This window comes from Crocodylus siamensis, chromosome 10 (genome assembly GCF_052110815.1).
Source record: "Crocodylus siamensis isolate JL-2025a chromosome 10, ASM5211081v1, whole genome shotgun sequence".
Lineage (NCBI taxonomy): Eukaryota > Metazoa > Chordata > Crocodylia > Crocodylidae > Crocodylus > Crocodylus siamensis.
The window spans coordinates 1,420,271-1,446,867 of record NC_143404.1 but is presented as its reverse complement, the minus strand read 5'-3'; the positions used below and the strand labels follow the sequence as shown (position 1 = coordinate 1,446,867).

The 26,597-nt window shown below is 45.6% G+C and overlaps 1 long non-coding RNA gene across 1 annotated transcript in view; it reads left to right on the top strand.

Moving 5' to 3' along the window:
• LOC149856080 (uncharacterized) overlaps positions 1-20,325 on the top strand; it is a 296,033-nt gene extending 275,708 nt beyond the window's left edge. The window contains exon 6 of the long non-coding RNA XR_016444389.1: positions 12,176-20,325. This is a non-coding gene — a long non-coding RNA (uncharacterized LOC149856080). The remainder of the gene's footprint in view (positions 1-12,175) is intronic.
• Positions 20,326-26,597: the final 6,272 nt, after the last annotated feature.

Genomic DNA, 26,597 nt, shown 5'->3' with positions numbered 1-26,597 from the left:
TGGCTGGGATGATGTAGTTGGGGCTGGTCCTGCCTTGAGGACTAGATGTGACCTCCCGAGATCCCTTCCACCCTCATTGTCTCTGGTTCTGTGATTCTACGACCTTGCAGCTGGAAGTCCTTTGACATGACTTGGTGGCAGTGAACTCCAGCCAGGGAAAGGCACTCGGAAAAATCTTCTTGTGCCCCTAAGCAAGAGCAGCTCATCATGAAAAATTCTCCTCCACTCCCTATTGAATGGAGCTACGAAACAAAAAGGATCAAAGAATGGGCTACCTGAAGCAAGCGTAGCACAGCAATGCTGGGCCAGAGGAAATCTTTGCCAAACAAGCTTCAGTTTCCGTGGTAGAGCCCAATCCAAGATCCCTGAAGTCAGCATAAAGGCTCCCACTGACTTTGTGGTGCTGCACATCAGCCCCTCGTGCATTCAGAAGTCGTGATGCATTTTTAGAAACAGATTACAAAGAACAGAATCTCTTAATAATACTTAACATTTGGATAGTGCTTTTATGTTCAAATACCATCTGGACATTAACTGATTAATCCTAACAGTGCCCCCGGGACGGAGGAAGGTAACAATCATTGCCCCGCCTTACCGAAGAGGAGATGGGGAGGGGGGAGGAGGGGAGGGCAGAGAAGTGAGGTGATTTGCCCAAGGTCTGGCAGTGAGTCAGTAGCAGAATTGGGATTAAAACCCAGCACCTCATGGCTCGCAAATGAGTGCCCCGTCCCCTGGGCAGCTGTGCCCTCCGGCATCATGCTGAGCCCTTCCCTGAAATATCTGGGTCCACCACTTCATGGAAAAGCTGGAGACCAACAAAGTTCCTCATTCCAGGCTCTGATGTTGACGACAAAGAGGACATAGACACACTGATGCAGTTTCTTTTCTCTTTTCAATCTCCTCCTTCTCTTTTAGCTTTTCTACTTCTGCAGGTGTATCTACGCATGCACATTTACTGCACAGTAACCTAAATTACTCCACAGTACGGGCATGTGTTTACAAACGCACACCCATATTATGCAGTAAATATGGAGCCTTATGCCGACTTGAGCGTAAATTTGATACCTGCATCATGCAAGTATCAAATTTACTCCCGGTTAGTTACTGCACAGTAATGCACATGTAGATGCCTTACTGCGCAGTAACACTGTGTGTGTGGACTGACTTGGGACTAACTTTAGTCCCAAGTCAGTCCACGTACACTGTTAATGTGCTTTAATCCCTGTACATGTAGACACTGCCACTATTCCTGCTTAAATATGGCAACTTATGCCGACATGAACGGTAAATTTGATACCTGCAACATGTAGGTATCAAATTTAATCTAATTAGTTACTGGCACCCAGGGCATATCTACATGTGCATTTACACCAGCTGAATTTACTGTGCAATACGTTACTGTGCAGTAAATTTAAGCCGGCATACATGCACATGTAGACACACCCTGGGTGTCATATAAGCAGCAGGATTTTAAAATGCTGCTGTGTGAGTTTGGTTTTTCCCATGTAGATGTGCATTCCCGGTGTCGGCCGCAAGTAACAGAAGTGCCTGGAGCTGGGAAGAAGAGAAGGTAGATGCATTGTGAGCCTCCCCTCCCTCCCCCCACACCTCCTCTTCTACCCACACACACACTCTGATCTGCCAGTGATCTCGAGTCTACCTAGACGGACCACTCTCTCTAGGGATCTGTCTGCTGCATCCGCCTCAGGCCTTTCCTGAAGAGAGACAACTAATTGGGAAAAATTATGTTGCTTTACGTGTGGTGGGTTTGTGATGCAGGCTGCTGTCTTCAGGGAACCCAGCTGAGGCCCGCTAAATTCATTGCAAGAATATGACTCAATAAGTGGTTTGCTGAACCAGTTTGCAAATGCCTCGTGCTGGGGCCGGGGCTGGTGCTTTGCCTCAGAGGTGCAAAACTTGAAAGGCTTGGGCCCACCGGCTAATCCTGCCTCACAGTCGGCTCATGTACAAGCACATTAGATTAGTCAAGCTGTTAACATTAGATTTGACAATGGGAATCCAGCCTCTGCAAATATTCTAATTGGTGAGTTTACTTTTAAAGACTCGGGGGTCTTATTTACCCTTCAGAAATCCTGTCCAGACACTATTTTTCTTTTTTAAAAAAATGCTTTGACATATTGGGCAAACTCCACTGCCAACAGGCGAGAGTTATATTAGCTTGCTTTTCCTGCACCCTCCTATGGTGAAAAAAAGGCATAATGAAGCAGCTATTATCAGATTAATTACAGATGTAAGGTTTCTGTGACAGAAAAGGGGAAAGAGAAAGGCAGAGAAAAAATAAAAGAATAATGCATAACCTCACGAGCCCTTTCCTTCGAGTGAAAAAATGACCCTTGTCTGTCTCAAAAATACTGGGTCAGAGCCAGGGCTGGGTTAACCCTTTAGTGGGCCCTAGGCAAGCAGACTTGTGGGCCCCTAGCTGAAAAATAATGTTTATATTCCTTTTTTTACTCAATAGTTATAATATGGAAAATAAGCACAACTGGGCCCCTTCCTCACTTAGGGCCCTAGGCATGTGCCCTGTTTGCCTGAACAGTACGTTCACCCCGCCCTGGCCAGATCTCCAGTGGCTGCAAATCACAAGAGTTCCCTGGACTTGAGTGGAGTGATGCAGGGTGACATCAGCCGGGCATCTGCTTCGCTGTAAAGGTAATTTAAGGTAAAGGGAGCAACCAAAAAAAATGTGACTGATCTGAACGTAACCAAATAGTGGCATAATCCCCTGGTCTTTTAGCCGCCGCCTCGTGCACATGCTGTTTCCACCGATGCCGACGGACGTGTGCAGCACCCCCACCTCCCCTTCCTTTCTCTCTTTCTCTCTTTTTTTTTTGATTGACCTATTGTGCCTAGGTGCTTGGCCGCACATTTCTTTCCTTGGGGTGATTTCAGCCAGCCCGCCCTTGCTCTGTTTCATGCAGTGCTTGCTGGCGGTGTGGAGAGAATACGCAGTCATGTTAAAACGAAATCCAGAAATAGCAGCTTATAAATTTGGATTTTTCTCTTATTATTATTTATGGGAGAATACTGCTGGATGCATAAATACAATACCTTTGCAGGCCGACGCTGGGATTTATATCAAAGAGGGACTAACATACGCTTCACGTACTCAGCCGCAACTATTATAAGCTATTTCATGTACAACTAGAGACAAATGATTCCTCCCATGTTTGTCTTAAGTTAAAATCCACTTGGTTTTGCTTGACTTCATTTCCAAACCTCCCATATGAGGGAAGGGAACAGATTTACACCCCTATAATATGATCAATTCTAAACGTATCTTTAGACAAATAATTAAAAAATCTGTGCCTCAAGAAAAAAAAAGCTTCTATTAATTTCAGGATGCACCGTTGTGTGCATTTTTATGTGCATTAAATAAGAGACAAATAAATACATTTTTAAAAGCCCTTAGTCTGTTCAGAAAGAAATTCTAACAAGAACGTTTTGAAATAAAATCCCAGAAGGCAACAATCCCTCAAACAATTAAATGGGGAGAAGGTCCCCTGAGGGCAGACCAACAAAATTTAGTAAAAATAATTGCTGTGCTGGGTCCTTGCTCTATTTTAGCTGAGTATAAGCAGACGCACAAAAATAACCTACTGAGAGCAAGAACATTCCTACATGAAGCCGGCTAACAACAGAGCCATGTAACTACCTGGCCACACTGCTCGCCTTCTGCTGGCACGCAACGCAGGGTTTTATACTTCAGCCAATATAAAATAACAATCAGGCTATTTACAAGGCTCTGCCAAATATTAACCTTATATCCAATTCTCTTCAAACCTTTCAGTCTCTCTAATGTGAACCATACAAGTTCCTTATTACTTTATAATATTCTGTCACTGCAACGTTATGGGGCAGTTATGTTTTTTAAAAGTTTGTGTGTTTACGCCAAGATAATGACGCGGTGCTTTTTATGCAACCAGTAATTAATTTATAATCCTCCCCCATCATTCTTCCTCCCCTTCCCCCTCCAAAAAAAAAAAAGAACAAAATACACAATTAATTTGCTGGAGAAAACAGGTTCGTGTTTGCCCTGAAGACAGGGGACAAAATTACTTTAGCATGTGTGCCATGGCTCTAACAAGTTCGATGCTTAAATGTTCGCTGCCAGGTGAGAGCTATTAGTAAAGGGACTTGAGAATGAGGAAAACAGATATTGTTAACTCATCACAACTATTAAAAGATGGAAAAAAATAAGCATAGAGGGAGGCTTCAGGGCCATTAGTTGTGAAATAAAAGAGTTATCTTTGGCAAGTGCCTGTCATTGTTCAGAAGAGCAAATGTTGCCTCTCTCACAACAGACTGCATGGGAAGACTGAGCGAGGGAGCCCTGATTTCCGTGCCATATTCTTTGCTTCAAACATTTTCCTTGAGCTGTTCCCAAGCATTCACTTCCCTAAAAGCCTTTTTGCATTCTTTAATGGGACCGATTGCTCGTACGTACAAAGCTTGGACCAAATCCTTTAATCCAAAAGCTCCCCATTGACTTTGGATCAGGTGCTTAGAAACAATGGAGGAAGAAAGGTGTTTGTACCCGAAAGCTTGCAAAGAACAGTTTTTCCAACTATTTCATCGGTGTAATAAAAGATATCAGAGTTACCCAAAGAACTTTGTCTGCCTAGAAGCAATTGAGGAGGCTTAAAAAAAAAAAAACCCCAAACCCCCCAAAACTTATAGGCCTAAACATTGCCATGAGCTGCGTGTTGTGGTAGACGCGGAGGAACCATGCTGTCTTCCCTGGAGCTGCGCTGGATCCCCAGGGCTGTTAATGAGAGCAGAACCTGACCCATTCCAGACGCTCTCAAACAAGTATTTTGCTCCATCGCTTATTGTCAGAAGCAGAAGGAAAGCTTCTCCCAACAGTTAAAATGAGACATTTCTAATTGGGTGTTTATTTTCAGACATCTGTGAATGTAGATTTTGCAACACATTTGTGCTGCATGTTGGGTTTCTGATTTTAAGGTGAGGCCCTAAGCATATTTTTAGCCTTGTTTTTAACAACAGCACTGTTATTTTAACAATGGGTTACCAGATCCATCTCACAATCTGACTAAAAGACCATATTTATTTCCCTAATTTTATAAACATTTAATAGGTCCTTATTAAACACATCAGCCAGCATGATTTAATAACACAATCAGTCTAGAAGTTTAAGAAAATTGAAAACAGGATTTGAATGTAATGCAGCCACAATTACCGGAGATTATAGACAATCATTTCCATATGTCTGCAATGGGGAGCTGCTAATCTCTGTTTGCGTGGAGGTGATTTCCTCTGGAACACTTCCCAGCCTTCAACAGCACTAGTGCTGAACAAATTAGATTTGAAAGTCCCCAATTTTATGACTAAGGTAATATACTCTGTGTATTTAGAGAAACACTGATTTCCTATTTTAACTGGCTTCCAAATGCTGGACAGAGACCTCAGATTCATTTAGTTTGGCTCTAATAGGTATATGGTAATAGATTCTTTTTAAAGGGTCAGCACATGGGTTTGGGGGGCTTTCATAGATACCATAAGTTTTCTGTATCCATAATAGCTGGAGAGTTAGCATCGTGATCCAGTGACATCATGGCTTTGGTATGTACAGCAATTAGCCCCCGAGTACTGCACGCTGCCTACAGCCAGGCGACAAGCACCTCTCCCGCTGCACTTTCAGAGTCCTAACACCTCCCTCCCTGCCCTACCGCTTCTGATCCTCGGTGCCATTGCTTGTGTCTTGTAAGAGTTCAGCTGATAAAGTAGCCTTTTTGTGTAGGGCCACAGCTCAGGGTGGGCAGTTCCTATTGAAAGCAGGACTGCTGTTGGGTAAGGTTTCCTGTTCTGGACAGCCAGCAGCTTGGCTGATAGCCGTGCAAGCAACAAACTAGTAGGGATGAGTTAACCATGTAGAGCTTAGGGGCTGCAAACCCATCAACTTATTTGGTGGGTGCAGGGGGCCCACTAAGCTTGGCTGAGTTCAAAACTTTCTTTTTTCCTTTTACTGAGTGCCTTGAGTTGAGTTGGTCTAATAAAAGATATCACATTTACCTAAAGGCCCTTGTCTGCTGATGTCCTTAGACCAACGCAGCTATAACCAATGACACTAAAGCATGGAAGATCCAATTATTTAGTTGGTCTAATAAAAGGTATCCCATTTACCTAAAGACCCTTGTCTGCTGATGTCCTTAGACCAACAGGGCTACAACCAACTACCCTAAAGCATGGAGGATCCAACTATGTAGTTGGTCTAATAAAAGAAACCTTGTCTGCCCTAAGTCTGTGTTATATTTAAGGAGACTGGTATTAGAGAACCTTAAGCAAAGCATGCAAAGGAGGTACAATGTAGGGAACGAAGAAGGAGGCTTTAAGTGGGTGCTCTCCATACACCACACACAAACATTATAACACAGGCTTTGTGGACATGATCACGTAAAATAATTCATTCATCCCACTAAACCCCTGCTTTGTTCAGTGCACAGGAGGACCAGAATTGAAGGAGGACAGATAACTGGCATTGCCAGTCTTTCAGGTGGTTGACTTTGTAAACTAGATAACGTTCTTGTAATATCAACAAAGAGCCATTTTTTATGAAATCCAGTCCTCTGGACTAGAAGTGACCCCATGCTCCTTAATTAGATGAGAAAGCTGATATTTGCATGCAGGGCTCGGAAATTATAAGGTAAATGCCTCAGCTGGGGAGGTTCATTTGTGACTAGATGATCTCTTCTGCTCAGATAAAGAGGGGAAGGGTATCCCTTGAGTTTAGCACGCCCTTAATTCCATCACTGTTTAGGAAAGCGCTTAAGAACGTGCTTGATTTAAAACATGTGCTTAAGTCCTGTTGACTTCAATTTATTCCAAAGTACAGGGCAACTGGGGATGTGAGGATGTCGTCTTCAAGAGGAATTACTCCTGTTCTGAGAGTCAAGCTCATGGTTAAACACTTTCTTGAATCAGGACCCTAATCTTGGTCCAGAAATAAACCGCCATTTCTTCCCATGAACTAATCTCTCCCACATAAAATACAGCACACATTCATGCTTTAACTCTCTGAAAGGGGGAACTGAGGTAAAGGTTTGATTTGATGTTTGGAGACCCTTAATGGTTTCAGAATCTCTCCGAGGTGGAGAGAAAAGGAATAGCCCTCAAGGACAGGTTGGTACAAGAGCAAAATGGAGAAGCATGCATCTTGATGAAGAGTCGGCCTGGGACAGTACTGAAAGTATGGTTCACCATTAGGCTACGGTCAGCAGTTGACAACACCACGGCCTAAGTTAGGGAAGGCACCCAACGTAAACTGGGGATGAGTTGTTCTTATGAAGCCCAAAAATGACGTAGGTTCTTAGCAAGATGGTAATGGGAGATGTTGAAATGCCTGTATAGGGTAATAGTGACCATACTGGTTCGGGCCAGATATAGAACCTCAGGATTTTACATAATAACTGTGGAGAGGATTAAATGTATGTGCTGGATTTGTTCCTGCTTACTTCTGGAAAGGGTAGCCGCAGTTTGCTGAACAGATATACTAAGGCATTCATTTTTAAAGCTTGCCTCTAAGATCAGAACCGCTCTCTTCAGCATGGTTACACCAAAGGGAAAAGAAAATGTTGATTTTCATAATAAAACAAACATATGATTCCAGCATATTACTGCCTTTGTAGTTGATTTTACCCTTCGAAAAACAGCATTAATGCACAGTATATTTTTCATCATGAATTTGCCTGTGTATGCATTCCAGATGGTGTGAAGACTGGGCCCAGGAATTCTAGTGGCAACCGCTAGTATTGCAAAAATAAAGGCAGGGACCTTTTTTATTGGGAAACTTGATCTTAAGGGGTATATAAATAGACTGGCTCCAAGCTAAATATGGAATACATGGGTAAACTTCTTACATCAGAGGATTCTTCCACCCAATTAAAAACAAATTTTCGTGGGGGGGAGGTGTGCGCATGCACAGATCTACCCGTGCACTTCAATGTGCATTACCTTATTTTAATGCACATTAAAGCATCACTTAAAAAGTCTTGCAGTTTTGCAGATGCACATTAAAATAGGCTAATGCACATTAAGCATCTCTTAAAAACCATGCTGTTTAGTTAATGTACATTAAGACAGACTAATGTGCATTTTCCTAGCACTAGATTTAATGCGCATTAGCTAAAGCACATTAATGCATGTGTAGACATGCCCACATGTGTATAAATTTCATAGTTTCATGGTCGGTAGGGCCGGAAGGGACCTGAGCAGATCATTAAGTCCGACCCCCTGCCATGGCAGGAAAGAGTATTGGGGTCAAACGACCCTGATGAGGTGTTCATCCAGCCTCCTCTTAAAGATGCCCAGAGTAGGAGCCAGCACCACTTCTCTCGGAAGTTGGTTCCAGATCCCAGCCGCCCTGACAGTGAAGTAGTGCTTCCTGATATCTAGCCTGAACCTACTCTCTGCCAGCTCGTGACCGTTATTTCTAGTCACTCCTGGTAGTGCTCAGGGGAACAGGGACTCCCCCAATGCCTGCTGGTCCCCCCTGACTAGTTTGTAACAGGCCACTAGATCCCCCCTCAGCCTTCTCCTGTGGAGGCTGAACAGGTTCAGGTCCCGTCGCCTCTCCTCGTAGGGCCTGCCCTGCTGCCCCCTGACCATGCGAGTAGCCTCCTCTAGACCCTCTCCATGCTGTCGACATCCCTCCTGAAGTGCGGCGCCCAGACCTGGATGCAGTCCTCCAGCTGCGGCCTGACCAGTGCCGCATAAAAGGGGAGGATCACCTCCTTGGACCTGCTCCAGATGCATCTGTGGATGCAGGACAAGGTGCGGTTGGCCTTCCTGACCGCATCCTCACACTGCCGGCCCATGTTCATCTCGGCATCAGTGATGACTCTAAGATCCTTTTCTGCCTCTGCACTGACAAGAAGGGAGTTCCCCAGCCTGTAGGTGCTGTTTTTCCTCCCCAGGTGCATCACTTTGCACTTGTCAATGTTGAATCCCATCCTGTTCTCATCTGCCCACCCCTGTAACCTGTCTAGGTCCAATTGCAGCCTACTCCTGCCTTCTAGCGTGCCCACTTCTCCCCACATCTTAGTATCATCTGTGAATTTGAACTGGGCGCTTTTTTACACCCCCATCCAAGTCACTGATGAAGATCTCGAACAGTGAGGGTCCGAGGAACGAGCCCTGGGGGACCCCACTGCCCACATCCCTCCAGGTCGAATATGACCCACTCACTCTCTGGGTGCGGCCCTGCAGCCAACTAGTCACCCATTTGACTGTGTAGGTGTTGACACCACAGTCCCCTAGCTTTTTAATTAGTACGGGGTGAGAGACAGTGTCGAAAGCCTTCTGAAAGTCCAGAAAGACTACGTCCACTGCTACCCCTGCATCTAAGGATTTGGTGACATGGTCGTAGAAGGCGACCAGATTGGTCTGACAGGACCTGCCTCTAATGACCCCGTGTTGGTTGCCCGGAAGCATAATCTCCCCCCCCGGCCCCTCGTGGACATGTGCCAGGATAACTCTCTCAAAAAGCCTACGCAGGATCGAGGTAAAACTGACTGGCCTATAGTTTCCCAGGTCCTCCTTCCTCCCTTTTTGAAGATGGAAACCATGTTGGCCCTCTTCCAGTCCTCTGGCACCGCACCAGAGTGCCATGAGTGCTCATACAGCCATGCTAGGGTCCCGGAACGACTGCAGCCAATTCCCTCAGCACTCAGGGGTGGAGATCATCTGGACCCACTGATTTAAATACGTCCAGTCCCTCCAGATGTTCCCTGACTAGGTCCTCACTGACCCTGGGCCTGGGTGCGCCTCCCCTGGGGCCTGGTGGGGGGCTGATCTGGTCCCTGCTCAGGAAAATGGAGGCAAAGAAGTCGTTAAATAGGTTAGCTTTGTCGTCTGGTGTGACGACCAGATTTCCTAGCGTGTCTTGCAGAGGCCCCACGTTACCAGGTACCTTCTTTTTACCCCCTATGTATTTAAAAAAGGACTTCTGGTTGTCCTTGATCCGGGAAGGTAGTCCCAGTCCCATCTCTGCCTTGGCCTTTCTGACCCCCCCTGCAGCCCCAAGCAACCGCAGTGTAGTCCTCCCTGGGGATGGCCCCTCCCTGCCATCAGGGGTGCGCCTCCCTTTTAGCTAGGAGACGTTCCCAGATGCTTTTTGTGAGCCATGGGGGCTTTTGTGTGCTCCTGATCCCTTTGATCCGTGTTGTGTGTGTGTATAAGTGTGTGTGTGGTTACATATCTAGTATTAGTAAGATGAGTGTACATTGAAAGAAAGCTGCTTGCAGTTTTAAGAAGTTTCATTATGTATAGAAAAAAATTGGCAAGACAATAATCCATGTTTTAATCTCTTCCCATTTTGAAATAAAACATTCCCCAAAATTCCAGTCATCCAAGATAATTAACTTTGTGAAAAGATTGCTGTATACAGCAATGGCAACTAGTCTTCCTTTGAATATTTGGTATGAAATCTAATCCTTCTTTTAAAAAAATTCCCATTAATAAGTATTTATGTCAAAACACACACAAAAATAGCATTTTAAAGATGCTATTGCAGACTATTAAGTCCAACTTTTATGAGGAGTTTTTCATCTTTTTTCTGTTAAGTTTCTGCCAACAAGAAATACAATCTCAATGAAAAAATATATTCAAAAGAATCTTAAGGTTCTCAGCTCTGATTCTGGAGAGAAATTAATCTTGTGCTTAACTTGAAGCACACGCTTAAGATCCATTAAGTCCAAAAAGACTTAAGCATGTGTGTAATGTTAAGCAAATGCCTCTGTACTTTCATAATTAGAGAGGTTTTTGTCGAATTAGAGCCACAGCACATCATCCTAAAGCCAAGGTTTGTAAAAAGAGCCGCCTAGTTTTTAGCACCCAGGTCTTCTCTCCTTTTCCTCCGTCATGTTCGGATCCAGAACTCGCAGCACTTGGCGGAGCGATGGTTCTTGACACTAACATGTGTTGGACGTGAGCTCTGGTCGACTTGATTTCCAGTGGTTCCTGTTGTCCTGAATTGGCATTGGAGTCACGGCCTGCCACTGCCAGAGCCTTGCAATGCAAACAGGTTTTTGTTTTTGGTCAAAACCTGATCTTTTCTGGGGTGGTTTCCTCCTATAAAAACCCCTAAATGTCAGTGAAACTGGACATTTTGTTATTTTTGTTTCCATTGGACATATTTTAAATGTGTGTACCGGAAATAATTAGAGAAGCAACAGTGATGGGTTTCCTTAGTAAACTCTTTCTGGTGGTTAGTTAAATAAATGGGTTATTTTTTTTAAAAACTGATCTCTATGGTACCCGGTTTGTGTACTGCCTTGAGTATCAGAAATGTGAAGATTTGTGTTTCTCATGTTGGTGTAGCCCTTTTCTATTCCCAGGACAAAGCTTAAAGGCAAAACACAGCTAGCAACAAGTAAGCGTGACAGATTCAACTAAAGATGGAGCACTAGCCTCGGCAGTGAATGTCCTGGCGTGTGTTATTTGTCTGCTCTACGAACTCTAAAAGCAGTTACTTGTCATTTATTTAATACCCATTGACAATGAACATGATGCCCATGAAGGAACTAGTTGCTGATAAGCTATCCAATAAGGTCAGACCATGTAAACAAATGACAATGACAATAATGGAGATATTAGCCATTACATCCTACTATTTTTCTTTCGGCTTTCCTGATTCGTAGCTTCTGTATTCTTGGTGGACGCATCCGGTACTGTTGTTTCTGGAGTCATCCTTTTCCGTGCACAAAAAGCAGAAAGGATTTCAGGTATTTTATTTCCTTGTCAGCTTCAGTAAATGCCAAATGATTCACCTAAAAGAGCAAAATATCAGTGCCAAAAATTTCAAAGCTCAATTTCTTCTTTTGTCATCGAGGAAGGAAACTGTAACTTTCTGAGCAGGCAAACCAAAACGAGGTGTTGTGCATATCTTGTAAGCGCATTTCCTTTGATTCATGCAAGTGATGTCATGGAGCCCAGCTGCGGTGTTTCTGCAGATGATTTCCCTTACTCATGTTTCACCAAGTCATTTTGGGCCCTAATGGAATTACTTTGACTGAAACCTTGTTTTTTTCGTGGTTCACCTCTCCCATCAGCTGATACCAAGAGCTCCTCTCCTGGAAACCAGGAGAGCATATAACAGCAATTAAATATATTTGACAACATGTTTTTGTTTTATTGGCAGACATCCCCCGGCCCCTGCCAACACACGTCAGTGAAGCCACAGGCACCACATCCAATAGATGCAGCAAAGGATTGAGCCACCTCAGCGAGAGGCGTTGCGGTCCCTACCTTTAATGGGCTGGAACCCCAAATCCTGAGCAAGGTGCCTGGGTATCCTGGACGGTGCCTGTGGAGAGGCAGGCAGCAGAGCATGGGACCCAAAGCAGCCGGCCTGCCAAGGCAGGAGCCATCTCTACCCAGATACGTGGGTTCACGGCTTTCTTCAGCCTGAGCGGGTGCAAACCAACACCTTCCATCTCCAGAGCACTGCCTGAATCCCAAAGCTATAAGCAAAGCAGGTTGGAGCTTGTTCAAGCTAGGCCCACATGAAGACAGAAATGCAAGGAGGAGGAACACGGCTCTCCATCCTAGTGGTTCGATCACTCACCCAGGAGGGAAAGGACCCAAGTTCTTGTTGCTGCTCCAAATGCTGCTTGCTGTGCACACCCAAATGCCTTCCATTACTGGACTACAGGCAGATGCCTATATAGAAAAAATACTGTTGTACAGTGGTCTTTTATTTAGTTATAATCTAGCTAAGGTTCTCCTTTGGCTCCTGATACCGCTGTAGCTGAGAACCTCTCGCTCCTTAATGCATATGTGCTCACAGTACAGCTCTGAAGTAGCGACGCTTTGTTGTTATTCCCACTTCATGGATGGGAAGCAAAGGTGTTATGGGGCCAGGCCCCAGATCCTCCAAGCTATTTAGGAGTGCTATTGTGGGAATTAAGCCTTAAATGCCTTTAAGGAGCTGAGCCTACGTGACTAGTCCGCAGTGACATCGGGCATTTCTTGTGTGGAGCAGGGACTTGGAAAGTTGATAACAGCATTAGGGAATCTCAGAGTGTTTTCAGTTTTTTCTTTTTCAGGGCCTGAGGCCTCATTCTTAGGCAAATTAGGTCTCTTTAAGAGGTTTTAGCTGGATGCAGGTTCTTAAACATAATTGCATGCACAAGCAGGGTCCCACTTGTGAAGCGAGTGGATGCTCGAGAGCTTACCCATATCATCTCCTTGCTCTCAGAACGTCACTCCTTCGCATGGAGTTTTACAGACTTAGTAATTGTAGTGATGGGGAATTGTATCTTGTCACCTTGGTTGAGTCATTTTTAGTCTTCTTTTAATATTACTGCTATTATTTCATACAACTACGACCAGGTCACCAAATCCTTAGATGCAGGGGTAGCGGTGGACATAGTTTTCCCAAACTTTTGGAAGGCCTTTGACACTGTCTCTCACCATACCTACAGGCTGGGGAACTCCCTTCTCGTCAGTGCAGAGGCAGAAAAGGATCTGGGGGTCATCACTGATGCCAAGATGACGCGGTCAGGAAGGCCAGCCGCACCTTGTCCTGCATCCACAGATGCATCTCGAGCAGGTCCAGGGAGGTGATCCTCCCCCTCTATGCGGCACTGGTCAGGCCGCAGCTGGAGTACTGCGTCCAGTTCTGGGCGCCACACTTCAGGGGGCATGTGGACAGCATGGAGAGGGTCCAGAGGAGGCCACTCGCATGGTCAGGGGGCAGCAGGGCAGGCCCTACAGGGAGAGGCTACGGGACCTGAACCTGTTCAGCCTCCACAGGAGAAGGCTGAGGGGGATCTAGTGATCTGTTACAAACCAGTCAGAGGGGATCAGCAGGCATTGGGGGAGTCCCTGTTCCCCTGAGCACTGCCAGGAGTGACCAGAAATAACAGTCACAAGCTGGTAGAGGGGAGATTTAGCTTAAAGATCAGGAGGCGACTTCCCGGTCAGGACGGCTAGGGTCTGGAACCAACTTCCAAGAGAAGTCGTGCTGGCTCCTACCCTGGGGTCTTTAAGAGGAAGCTGGATAAACACCTTGCTGAGGTCGTTTGAACCCAGTACTTTTTCCTGCCATGGCAGGGGGGTGGACTTGACAATCTGCTCAGGTCCCTTCCGCCCCCTATGAACTATGAAACTCAGTAGTGACATTTTTTTTGCGTGTTGTATGTGTTCCAGTAGCGCTTGGAAATCCCAGGCCTGATTCAGGCTGTATCATGCACAATTCATTCCTTGATGTGCGAACAGGCTAGTGGACAAGCCCCAAGAGCAGGAGGAGAACCACAGGCCCAGAAATGTGCAATGATTTGCCCAAGGTCACTTAGTGTCAGTACTGGGATAAATCCCAGGTCTCCTGGTTTCAAACCAACACCCAGTTCATAAAACCATGTTGTGTCTCAACGTCTGTCCCTTCTTTCTTCCTTACAAGCATGGAGAATTTCAGCCAGAGAGGAATATAAGGGAGGTTTTTTCACTTTCAGTAGCAAACATTTTGACAAAAAGTGTTTTTCCACTAAATTCTTTTTCTTCCATGGTTATCAGGTTGGCATCAAAGCACCTAAGTTCCTTATCGCAGTTCCATTTTTGCTTTTCCCACCAAGCTGCTCCAAATATTTACATCTGAGATTTTCAATTTCCACCCCCCCTCCAATGGACATGCCAGGCACATCTACACATATGCATTTACTGCGCAGTAACCAAAACGACTATGCAGTATAGGTGTGGATCTATACATGTATGCCTGTAATGTGTAGTAAATATGGTGACTTAAGTCAACTACATCATGCAGGTATCAAATTTATGCTCAATTACTTACTGCACAGTAATGCATGTGTAGACACCTTACTGAGCACTAACACTGTGTGTGTGGCCTGACTTGGGACTAACAGTGTTAATGTGCTTCAATGCCTGCACGTGTAGATGCCGATTTATTCCTGCTTACTGTGCAGTAATTTACTACGCAGTAAATTTAAGCTGGCGTAAATGCACATGTAAATGCCACCTAGCAGTAGTGCAGAAAAGCCATTTCTCTATAGGACAAACAAATAGATAATGTATTGAATGATAGCTCTGTTAATCAGCTCTGTTCAATGGCCAGAAATTATCCCGCTATGAAGCCTGAGCCTCGCTAGAGATTTGAGTGGGATGCGTCTTGAACAATCCCAGTTTGACCTGCGCTTGGTTGGACTGGCGATTGCACTTTTGTTACCGTCTCACAGATCGGCAGCCATGTGCAAGCCACTGAAGGACCTGCTCCTCTGCTGAGCTTTTTCCTTTCCTCTCCCCCCTACCCCCCTTTCCTTTTCATTAAATGGAAGTTGACGTAACAGAAGAAAGGAGCCTGCCAGGAGGGTATCACAGTCAGCAGTGATCACAGTCAGGCACCACAATCAGATCGCTCTCCCAACTCCTAGGAAGAAATCACCATCTGTTTCAATGCTTGTATTTTATTATTTTTTTAAAAGTAGATAGCCTTAGGATGATGCATTCCAAATGGTGCCTTGTTGCCTGTCAGGCAGCATTGATAGAGGGTTTAATAATGATGGAAACTCTGGCCCCTTTGTATCAGAAGCAAATGTGCAGCAGTCTGCTACTGTGCAGTAAAATCAGGTGTGGTTAAAGCATTTGCATTTTACCCCTGGGACCTGAGTTGGATGGTAGCCTAGGGCATCTAGATAGTGGTCATAGCCCATCTGCTGGACAGATCGATTTCTACTACCATTTCTCTCCAGTATACACTGAAAAAAAGAAGCAGATCACTGCAACTGGGAGTTGTTTTGTTGTGCTGGGATAAATTAGCATCTGTATTTCACCCTCATGCACATACGCCACCCCTCACGGGTGGCTCGCTCTTCGGTGACTGCGCGTTGGCTTGATTGCATGATGTCTTCAATGCCTTGCGAATGTCCTGGGTCGAGAAGTACAGTGCATGGTCACAAAGACAGCATTCATTTATTCACCCAGGCAGGTGATGGATAGTCTGTCATTGTTTATACAGTAGACACAAGCCTAATTTTTAGGTATTAGTTGATTAACACTTGAGTCATCGTATGTGTCCTATGTCCAGTAATGTGGAACATCAGATGTCTGAAAGAGATTAATCGCATGCACAGATGTTACTCAGAAGATCAATTTGTCTGGGGTTTGAGGAGGTGGTACCCTACAGATCAATAGGAGTGGAGAAAATTAGAATAAGGGGTTGAAGGAAATGGCAGGCTGGTCTGTGCATGGCTGCTCGAGCTGCTTTTGTTATTCAGGTTCATGTAAAGGGCTTCAGAGACAGCAGGATCTGAGACAGAAGTTCAGTAAACCTATCGAACCTAAATCAGTTAAACTGCTTTCAGAAGAGCTGAAACTGGTCGAAGAGAAACCTGGATGGAGGTAGTATGAGTTTTATGTGCACTGAACTTCTGTTGTGTTACACATCTGAACCAGTTTCCAATCACTTATACTGACTTATGGGTCATTTCTGTTCCTAGCCCACCAGAACACCAGGCACGCTCGCCCTTTCTACTGTTGCCTCCGATAGACGCTCAGCTTCCCAAAACAGCAGGCAGGAGATGCCCTTTGAAAAGGTGCAGAAGGCTGCGCCTGGTGTGAAGGTTTGTGCAACAAGTGGAAACTTTTCCTCTATGTTTGATAAGAAAATCTTTGTCCTATGGCTAGTCACAGGAACGAGGATTCAGAGAGGGGAAGTGTTGCCCTGCAAATAAGAAAGTCAAGATTAACCTTTCTTCATATACCGTCTTCCTCTTGGATATGAAAGAAGAAACGATGAAGAAACCACAGTCGGGTTCTCAATGGGATGGCCACATCAGAGCAGTTTAAGATCAGGGTATCCCTGGGAGCAAGGCAAGACACTGGGCTGCAAGGGACCTGCTGCATCATGCAGCTCATTCCCCTACCGCTGCAGGCACTCGTGTTGTATGACACCTTTTGAATGTCGATCCCTGTTATCGAATGCAAGGAAGTCTACCCTCGCCAGTGCCCGTGGACAAGAGAGCCAGAGGCCCCAGGAGCTGGTGGCCAGCACACGAATCCTTTCAGCTCCCCATTCCTGCCTTCCTCCGCTTCTAGCCACTGTCTTGTAACCTGAGCACAGAGCAAGGGGAAATAATGGCTTTCTGAAACCTACTCAGGCAGTCATTCTCCTCTTGAAAGTGTCGATAAGATGTCCTCGGTGACAAGTGGGAGCGTCCAGAATTCAGGAGGCTTTGGCAGTTCATTATAGATTCAAAGTGTTTCGTTTTTTTAAAGAAAGAAACAAAACACGTACCCTGTTTTTCAGCTGTTTCAGAGGAGGGTAGACCGATTTTCCAGCAAGAATGAGTCTTACAAAAGCCTATGGGCCTCTGGCTGCTTTACCACTCCATCCAGGAAGAGCACAGACCATCTGCAGGAGCGTCCTCATCCTGACAAAGGGTGTTTGTACCCAAAAGCTTGCAAAGAAGAATTTTTCCAACTATTTAGCTGATTAAAAAAAGGCATCAGATTTACCCAAAGAATCTGGTCGGCATGTGTCCTTAGACCAGTGCAACTACAGCCTTCACCCTCTTACAAAACCAAGCGTTTATTCAAGGCAGCCTCCACAGCTGTGCCTGGAAGTTTGTCACGTCGAACTGTCCCACCGGGAAAACCTGCACATGTGTGTGCAGAGCAGTAGATCGCGCTAATGCTTGAATAAGCAAATGTCTCTTTGTCCGTGCAGGTCTGCTGGATTAGTGTTAGAGGTAGTTTGAAGTTGGAAGCAAGCCTGACCCCAACCTTTCCAAGGGGGGGACAATGATTCTCCTCCTGCCAAGAAAGAAAAGCTCCCAAATTACTCTTTCTTTGTAAACACAGTGGACAAAATCCACCCTTGCTTTTTGAGGGATATTTTATATGAGCACCTCAGGGCACAACTGGGTTGAGTGACCACATCTGGCAGCTGCCTACACATGGCATCAGGAGCAATAAAGCCATATGCATCATTCTTCAAATGAGTGGTTTCTGTTAGGCCGCAGTAAATACAGGCTAGATCCACTTCAGTTGCAGGAGTTGCTTTGGATTTACCACAGAAGTCGCTGAGGGCTTCTTAGGCAGGGAAGCTAGTGTGCAGCAAGCTGAAGTACGAATACACAGCGTACTAGCTACCCCATGCTACGAGTCCGCATCGGGAGTCAGCTCCGTGTTAACTGGTGCACAGACATCCACAGCTGAGCTTAATACCCTGTAATGTCCCTGGAGGAGTGGAATATGGTTTTCTAAGACCAGTCAGCAGAGATTTCTTTTGGCTCCAGCACCTCTTTACTTGTATTAAATGTGACCTTTTTTATATCAAAGCTACACCTGAAGCATCCCCCAAAGTGGGCCTTGAACAGGTTACCCAGAGGTGGTGGACTCCCCATCCTTGGAGGTTTTGAAGACCCGGGTAGACAAAGCCTTGGCTGGGAGGATGTAGTTGGGACTGGTCCTGCTTGGAGCTGGGGGTTGCACTAGATGCTCAGCCCTCCTTGTCTATGAGTCTGTGAATGATGGGACTACCCCCAGGGCATCTAAAACTGACCTGGACAAAGCGCTGGCAAGTCAACTGCATTGAATGCCTCTACATTGCAGGCGGACAGCTACAGTCACCCAGCTCGTGCTTTGCTGTGTTGGATATATGTGATCTCAAGTCTATGTAGTGGTATAAGACACTTGGAGGGCGGACGAGATGGGTGAGACTCCTTTACGAACCAGCATTGCTCTTCAGCATTGCAAGGGGCAGAGGCTGCACCTTCTACTCGTGAAGCAATAACTTCACCCTGGCCCAAGGACAGCTTCTTGGCTCTAGCAGCCTGCCAGGGACTGACTCATCCGCAGCGCCAAATAACAAGGCAGAGGGTTTTCCATATCTGTTTATCTCTGATATTCAAAAAATGGTTTCTTGCCACTGAGATGGAAAGCAGCTTTGCTCAGATATCTTTGTGTAGTATGGGAAGGTCAGCAGTGTTAGGAGCCTTCATTTTTCTAAAAAAAAACAAAATAAAAAATAAAAAAAGCCTGGCTTTCTGCAAAATGACATATTTACATGCTTGTGTTATAACACTGGCACAGGATATGATGATACAACAACACTTTAAGAGCTATTTCTAACAAATTTACATTAAAAATGACTTTGTCTACATGAGACGGGATAGGAAACTTTGTCGAAAGGAGGTGGACGTCTTAGCCCTACTCTCACCCAGCAATGTGTGGGGCTGACTCCATGGCATCAAATTTACTACCATAAGTTGTCTCACTGAAAGTAATGGGACTACTCTTGGGGGAAAAAAAGCCCAACCGCTGGTCCTAGGTTTCTAGAAGATCCGAACCTAAGGTGGCAGTGCCCCGTGAATGTCCCTATTTAGTTAAACAATCGTTCCTTCTGTAAAGAAAATGCATGTTTGTAAAAAGACAGATTAAGCTGATCTAAGCCAGCAGGAAAATAGCATTTTCTGAGCAGATCCTGTGATGACAGAGACCCAGACCGAACTTGAAGACACCAAACTGGCCCATATCTAGTCTTCAAGCAGCTGTGCTGTCCACCGCCAACTCTTCCTGCATGCTGCGGTGTATCGAGTCCTTCTTAATTTTGCCTGTCACTTCATTACCCTTCATAGGAGCCTCTAGGTTTATGGTGAAAAAATCAGAAGTTAGACAATATTAAAAGTTTAATGTCAGCTATTAAAATATTAAGAAACCAGAAAAAAAACTCTTTAAAAAATCAGCTTGTCGTCTTCATTCAAGAAAAAAACTACTTTTTTTATCTGGATAAGCACTTGACTTGTAATTTATATATCATCCGCAGGAGTACTGATTTTAGATTTCTCTTGATAATGTTTTACAAATGTGTGCATATATATGTCTATAAGCACATATACCTCCTCATATGAAATATAGCATCATAATCATATAAAGTACAGCGTGGCCATGCAAGAAGTTCATTCAAAGTGGGCGCTTCTATAATAGGGTTAGTCAATTTGATCCATCATAATAATCTACCCAGTTCTACTCTTGGCATTGTTTAAAGGGTTTGTTATAGTGAGGTGCTCTGTATATCCTAAGATCATAGGAAAGTAGGACTGAAAGAGACCTCACAAGGTCATTTAGTCCAGCCCCAGCCCAAACAAAACCATCCCAGGCAAGTGTCTGTCCAGTCTGCTCTTGACACCTTCCTGGGATGGTTTCTCTAAGCAGCCTGTTCCAATGCTTGACCGCTCTCATTGCCACACAGTTCCTCCTAATTTCTAACCTAAATTTCTCCTGTTCCATATGCATTTCATAGTTTCATAGTTGGTCAGGTCGGAAGGGACCTGAGTAGATCATCAAGTCCGACCCCCTGCCCTGGCAGGAAAGAGTACTGGGGTCAAACGACCTCAGCAAGGTGATTGTCTAACCTTGTCTTAAAGCCCCCCAGGGTAGGAGCCAGCACCACTTCTCTTGGAAGTTGGGTCCAGACCCTAGCCGCCCTGACCCTGAAGTCGTGTCTCCTGATGTCTAGTCTGAACCTACCCTCTGCCAGCTTGTGGCCGTTATTTCTAGGCACTCCTGGTCGTGCTCGGGGGAACAGGGACTCCCCCAGTGCCTGCTGGTCCCCTCTGACCAGTTTGTAACAGGCCACTAGATCCCCCTCAGCCTTCTCTTGTGGAGGCTGAACAGGTTCAGGTCCCGTCGCCTCTCCTCGTAGGGCCTGCCCCGTTGTCCCCTGATCCTCTGGACCCTCTCCATGGTGTCCACATCCCTCCTGAAGTGCGGCACCCAGAACTGGATGCAATACTCCCGCTGCGGCCTGACCAGTGCCGCACAGAGGGGGAGGATCACCCCCCTGGACCTGCTCGAGATGCATCTGTGGATGCAGGACAAGGTGCGGTTGGCTGTCCTGACCGCGTCCGCACACTGCCGGCCCATGTTCATCTCGGCATCAATGATGACTCCAAGATCCTTTTCCGCCTCTGCTCTGACAAGAAGGGAGTTCCCAGCCTGTAGCTATGGTGCCAGTTCTTGCCCCCAGGTGCAGCACCTTGCACTTGCCGGTGTTGAATCCCATCCTGTTCTCATCTGCCGCACCCTGTAACTTGTCCAGGTCCGATTGCAGCCTATTCCTCCAGTCTAGTGTGCCCACATCCCTCCACATCTTAGTGTCATCAGCAAATTTGCACAGGGTGCTTGTTACCCTCTCATCCAAGTCACTGATGAAGATGTTGAACAGTGCGGGCCTGAGGACCGAGCCCTGGGGGACCCCACTGCCCACGTCCCCCCAGGTCGAACATGCCCCGTCCACCACCGCTCTCTGGGTGCGGCCCTCCCACCAGTTGGCGACACATCTGACTGTGTGGGTGTCTACACCACAGCCCCCAGTTTCTTAATGAGAACGGGGTGAGAGACAGTGTCGAAGGCCTTCCGGAAGTCCAGGAAGACGATGCCTACTGCTACCCCTGCGTCTAAAGATTTGGTGACCTGGTCGTAGAAAGCCACCAGGTTGGTCTGACAGGACCTGCCTCTGATGAACCCATGTTTGGTGCCCCTAAGCATGACCTCCCCCAGCCCCTTGTGGACATGCGCCAGGATAACGCTCTCAAAAAGCTTACCCAGGACTGAGGTAAGACTAAGTGGCCTATGGTTCCCCAGGCCCTCCTTCCTCCCTTTTTTGAAGATGGGAACCACATTGGCCCTCTTCCAGTCCTCTGGCCCCACACCAGAGCCCCACGAGTGCTCGTACAGCCGTGCCGGGGGTCCCGCAATGGCCGCAGCCAATTCCCTCGGCACCCTGGGGTGGAGATCATCCGAACCAGCTGATTTGAACATGTCCAGTCCCGCCAAACGTTCCCGGACTAGATCCTCCCTGACCCTGGGCCTGGGTGCGCCTCCCCTGGGGCCTGAGGGGGGCCCAGAGGGGGGGTGGCTGATCCGGTCCCTGCTCAGGAAAATAGAGTCAAAGAAACAGTTAAATATGTTAGCTTTGTCATCTGGTGTGACGTGTGTCACATGTGCATGTGTAATACCTGCGTGTGAAATATGAATTCTGGGGTCTACTCCATGTTAATATTACTAAAAATGCTTCACACTATGTATTTAGACTGATCTGCAAGGTGCACTACATTGACAGGCAGATGTACACCACCATAGTATATGGCTCACATGGAATCGCCAATACTTGGACGGTTTGTGATACATACGGTGAATGCAAAGTGGACTCCAGTGAACAATTGCCAGATGCTTCCAAGGTGCAAAGCAAGTCCAAGCGGCTATGGGAGAAAGCCGAGTAGCGAGCGGTAAATCTGAAGTGACCCACCATCCATTTCAGTCACTTAGGTGCTTTTCAGGGAGGTGTTGTTTGGACCCAGGTCTGAATTTTTCTGCTTGGGTGCATCTCTGAAAACCACAGCGCCAGCCGCTCTGATTCTGTGACTCCGAAAGCAAGAAGCCAAAGCCAGCTGTCATTCACTGCAATGGGAGGATCAGTGGCCTGTTGCAATAGTTTTTCCGTTGAGCAGATCTAATTGAAATCAGAAGCTCATATCATGTTAGCCGTCCTTGGCAGAGCTGGTCTTGGCATTGTTTTCCTTACCATTTCTCGTGTTATTGTTAGCGCTGATCACCGGGACATGTCAGCAAGGAACAGAGGAGGAAAGCTGCATGCCGTGAAATAGTTGATTCCTGTGGAAACCTTTGAATTATTTCATCAGCTCCAAATGCTCAAGTACAACCTTCCAAATCTAAATACAGCGGGGAGGTTTAGTGACATTAAGAGGCTAAAGCAATCAGGCTGATTTGTAAATCGCCCAACTGGTCATGTTCCACATATAATGCACCTCGCGGAGTCGTTGCAGAAAGGAACAGATGTCTCGGCCGTGCTTGTTATTCTCTTTAACCGACGTACAGGATCTCTATCTCGGTTTCTTTGTTTTAGGTGGCCTTACTGGGCTTTCCTTTTTTTTTTCTCTATAGAGGTAGAAACTTAAAAGTATAAATTAATTCTATAATGAAAATAGGTTTGGAGATATTGCAAAACAAGAAGCCTGCCACAGGAGCTTATAATATTCCTAAAGCATCCATATTCCTATCAATCACCACCTTCCAGTAGTTTCGATATGCTGATCTTGGCATTGTTCTCCCGTGTTCTTTGCATCTTTAGCTATCCATGACCATAGCGTGTGCACAGCTAAAGTATGCTATGATATTATCACAGAGGAATCCCAAGTTAGATTTTAAGTTTTCAAGAAGCCAGCTTTTTTTTTTTTTTTAAATTCTCAGGCCTAACGTTGGACTCCGAAATTCATATTCAGGCACCTGCAACTAATTAGTTTTGTTTGAAGAGCTGCTAAGCACAAGGGGTCATTGCAAAGATTCTGTCAAAACTTTCTTGTTGATGGACAATTGGGCATTGAGCTTAACCTTGCTCAGAAGGAGCTTCTGTTTGCTGGAGAAAATGGTGACTTTCAGGTTAAAAAGTTGAGTTTTTCAGTCTTTTTGCCAACGTGTTGCTGTTCCAGTTTGGTAATGACAGGACCCGTTCTGGGGAAGGATTTGATGACAATTACATTTTCTTTCTTTTGGCCATTTTCCACAGGGAGGCAGGGGTGGGGGTAGTTTTTAGCCAACACTGCTTAGCACTTAGAGAAATAACTGGGAGCAGCTTTCGACTCCTAATATTAGAGACCCAGATTTAAAAAACCGAAACGGTTCAGGTTTTTTTATTCCATTTGATATTAACTATCCTCTCTCCCTGCATAATCTTCAAACTTCGGCTTAGTCTTTCTTACTCCCTGTACAACTCTTTAATCGTTCCCATAAAATCACAAGGAGCTCTTTGCAATGAACGCCTCTCTTCAGCTCACAATCCCCACTGGCAGCTTCATGCAGCGGAGAATCCCCTTCCTCCTTCATCAGGGCCAGGTTTGTGAAGAGACAGAAATTTGGATGTTGCTGGGAGGGTTTTAAATATATAATTTAATCTTTTGGAACTTTTAAAAAATATATATATCATTGTTTGATTCTTTTAACAAGCATGTCACAAAAAACACAGTTTCCTTCTTCTCCTTTCTGCGTAAGCAGTAACAAAATGCAGGAAAAGGCAGAAAGGACGGGAAACAAGGAATTTTCCTATAATCTTAGCAGGGTGACTGGCTATCCTCTGCTTCAAGTATTTTGTGGTCTGCATTTACGTCTGTATTTACCCAATTTACAGCTTTTAAAAAAGTCAGTAGTAATGTAATAGTTCCATGAAAGCAGTTCTTTTTTTTGCTGAGATTTCATGAGAAAATTAATTTAATCCAACTTGGGTAGAGTCTGTGTCTCTGATGCTCCAAATGCTTGCACACATGAGTATGCCCATTGGAGCTGAAGCCCTGGGCTTGGGTTCAGGAGCTCTGGATTCAATTTCTAGCTTTGCTAAGGACGCCTTGTGGGACCTGCTCATGACCCCAGTTTCTGGATCTGTGGGAAAAAAATGTGGATAGGGATACTAATGAAAACTGCAATGACTCACCTCATGGAAGTGCAGTGAGGATAAAGCCATTCCCCTATGGGAGGGAGCCCTGCATACAGTTGTGAGCAGCACCAAAGGACAGCACAAGCTATGCCAGATAATACTGTGGGAAACAGGGTTTGGCAATCAGAAATGGGGGTAAAATTGCAAAGCTGAAGACTCATAGACTCATAAAAAGTGAGGGTTGAAGGGAGCTCAGGAGGTCACATCCAGTCCAGCCCCCTGCTCCAAGCAGGACCAGCCCCAACTCCATCATCCCAGCCAAGGCTTTGTCTACCTGGGTCTTAAACACCTCCCAGGATGGAGACTGCACCCCCTCTCTGGGTAACCTGTCCCAGTGCTTCACCACCCTCCTTGTGAAAGAGTTTTTCCTAACATTTTCCTAATATCTCCATAGAGCCAAAGCAAGTCTATGGAGGTTCCCTACTGGCCTTCACTGCTCGGCCTTCTCATATTCCTCCCTCGTCTGCTTTCAGCCGCTCGAGTCTGAATAAACAGGAGCCTCTGCAAGCCATTTGGACCTCTTTTTAAGTCGGTATTTGTGCCGGGCCTGGCAAAATGGAATTGCGACACTACCAACATGAAAGAAGCCGTGACAATCAATCCCATGACGGGGCAGCAGAGAAACAAATGATGAGAACTGAGGATGCAGGAGGTCACGGACATGTACGGTACAGGCACTGCCCAATGTGCAAGGGAAATCCAGGCTGCAATCAGTTTTCAGGGCTTCTGCATAGGAAGTGCAGTGAAATCTCTGATGGCCCTTGAAGGAGAAGGAATGGGAAGGAAGCTTGTGCCTTGCCAGCGAATAGAGAAGTAGCCTTTTAAGTCGCCGTAAAATGGAGGATGGCAGTAGGGTCGAAGAGCGGTCACCAGCCGCTTCGTCAGGAGCTGACAGTTAGCATTGACAGGACGGATGCAGGGTGTGAGGAAAGGGGATGAGATGTACCTCTTCGTTCTCAGTTAGGGAAAGCAAAGCTAAGCATGCAAGAAACTTTCTAAGTTTCTGGCTTGTCCCCTAAATGCCCAGCCAGAAGGACGGAGCTTGTCGCCTGAATACCCAGCTCTGTGCAGTCCCATGAAGAAGGGCTCTTCCTTCCGTGCCGGGCTCCTGTGGGGGACAGCACATCCCAAATTCCCACCCAGACTGCCGGGCCGATTTTGGAATTGAACCCGGAGTTCGCAAAGTGAATATATGCAAAACAGAGGCGATAACATTTAAAGGGAAAGCTCACTGTTCTCTGAGAAGAGTTCATCACATTGCCATTGTCATAAAAAGAGCACTTTGCACAAAAACCTCATATAAGGTATAATGTAGAGAGCACCATTGAAATATATCCCTATATTCCCTGCTATAATACATCAGAGCTACCACATGCATCAGAAAGTGTGTTCTTTATAGAAAGCCTCATGTCTCGGAAAGCTCTCTTTCAATTGATTATGTTTCTCCTCTTCATCACCAAGAATCAGAGTTACTGCAATAGGCATCACCCTTTCCAGTCAGTTTATGTGCATCGCTTCCTTGAGAGAACACCAGCTCTGCTATGGTGTGGAAGAAAAATAAAAGGCATCTGATAGGATTTTAAAGTGGTTGTGGCAAAAAAGGATCCATCATGATTTATGCAATGTACATTGGGAGACATCTGATGTGAAGTCAACAACTGAAGGGCAATGAATAATTCAGCACTTGGATCCATCACATCATCTCTCTTGCCATGTTATTGCTATTTTTACGTAATTGCAAAGTGAAAAATAAATTGATGTCATAAATAAACCTGTGTCATTTGTCTTGAAATGCATTTAAGAATTATAGGTACATTTCTCCTGCTTTGTGAGCCTGATGTGATCTTACTGTATGCAAAATTAAAAATGTGTCCTTATTAATATCTTACATAGGGATGGATATAAGGCAGCCATGCTGCGTGACATCTTTTACATTCATGTTAGTAACCTCAGCTGATGGAAAAGGATGCTTCTGAATTGCTTCCTCAGAACATTCAGGTGCAGTTGCCCTTGCCCTGTGTTTCCCTATCAGAGCAGAAGGAATTTGCAGAGCCAGCTTATATCACAAAGGATATATTTTTTTTTTACTGTCATATGA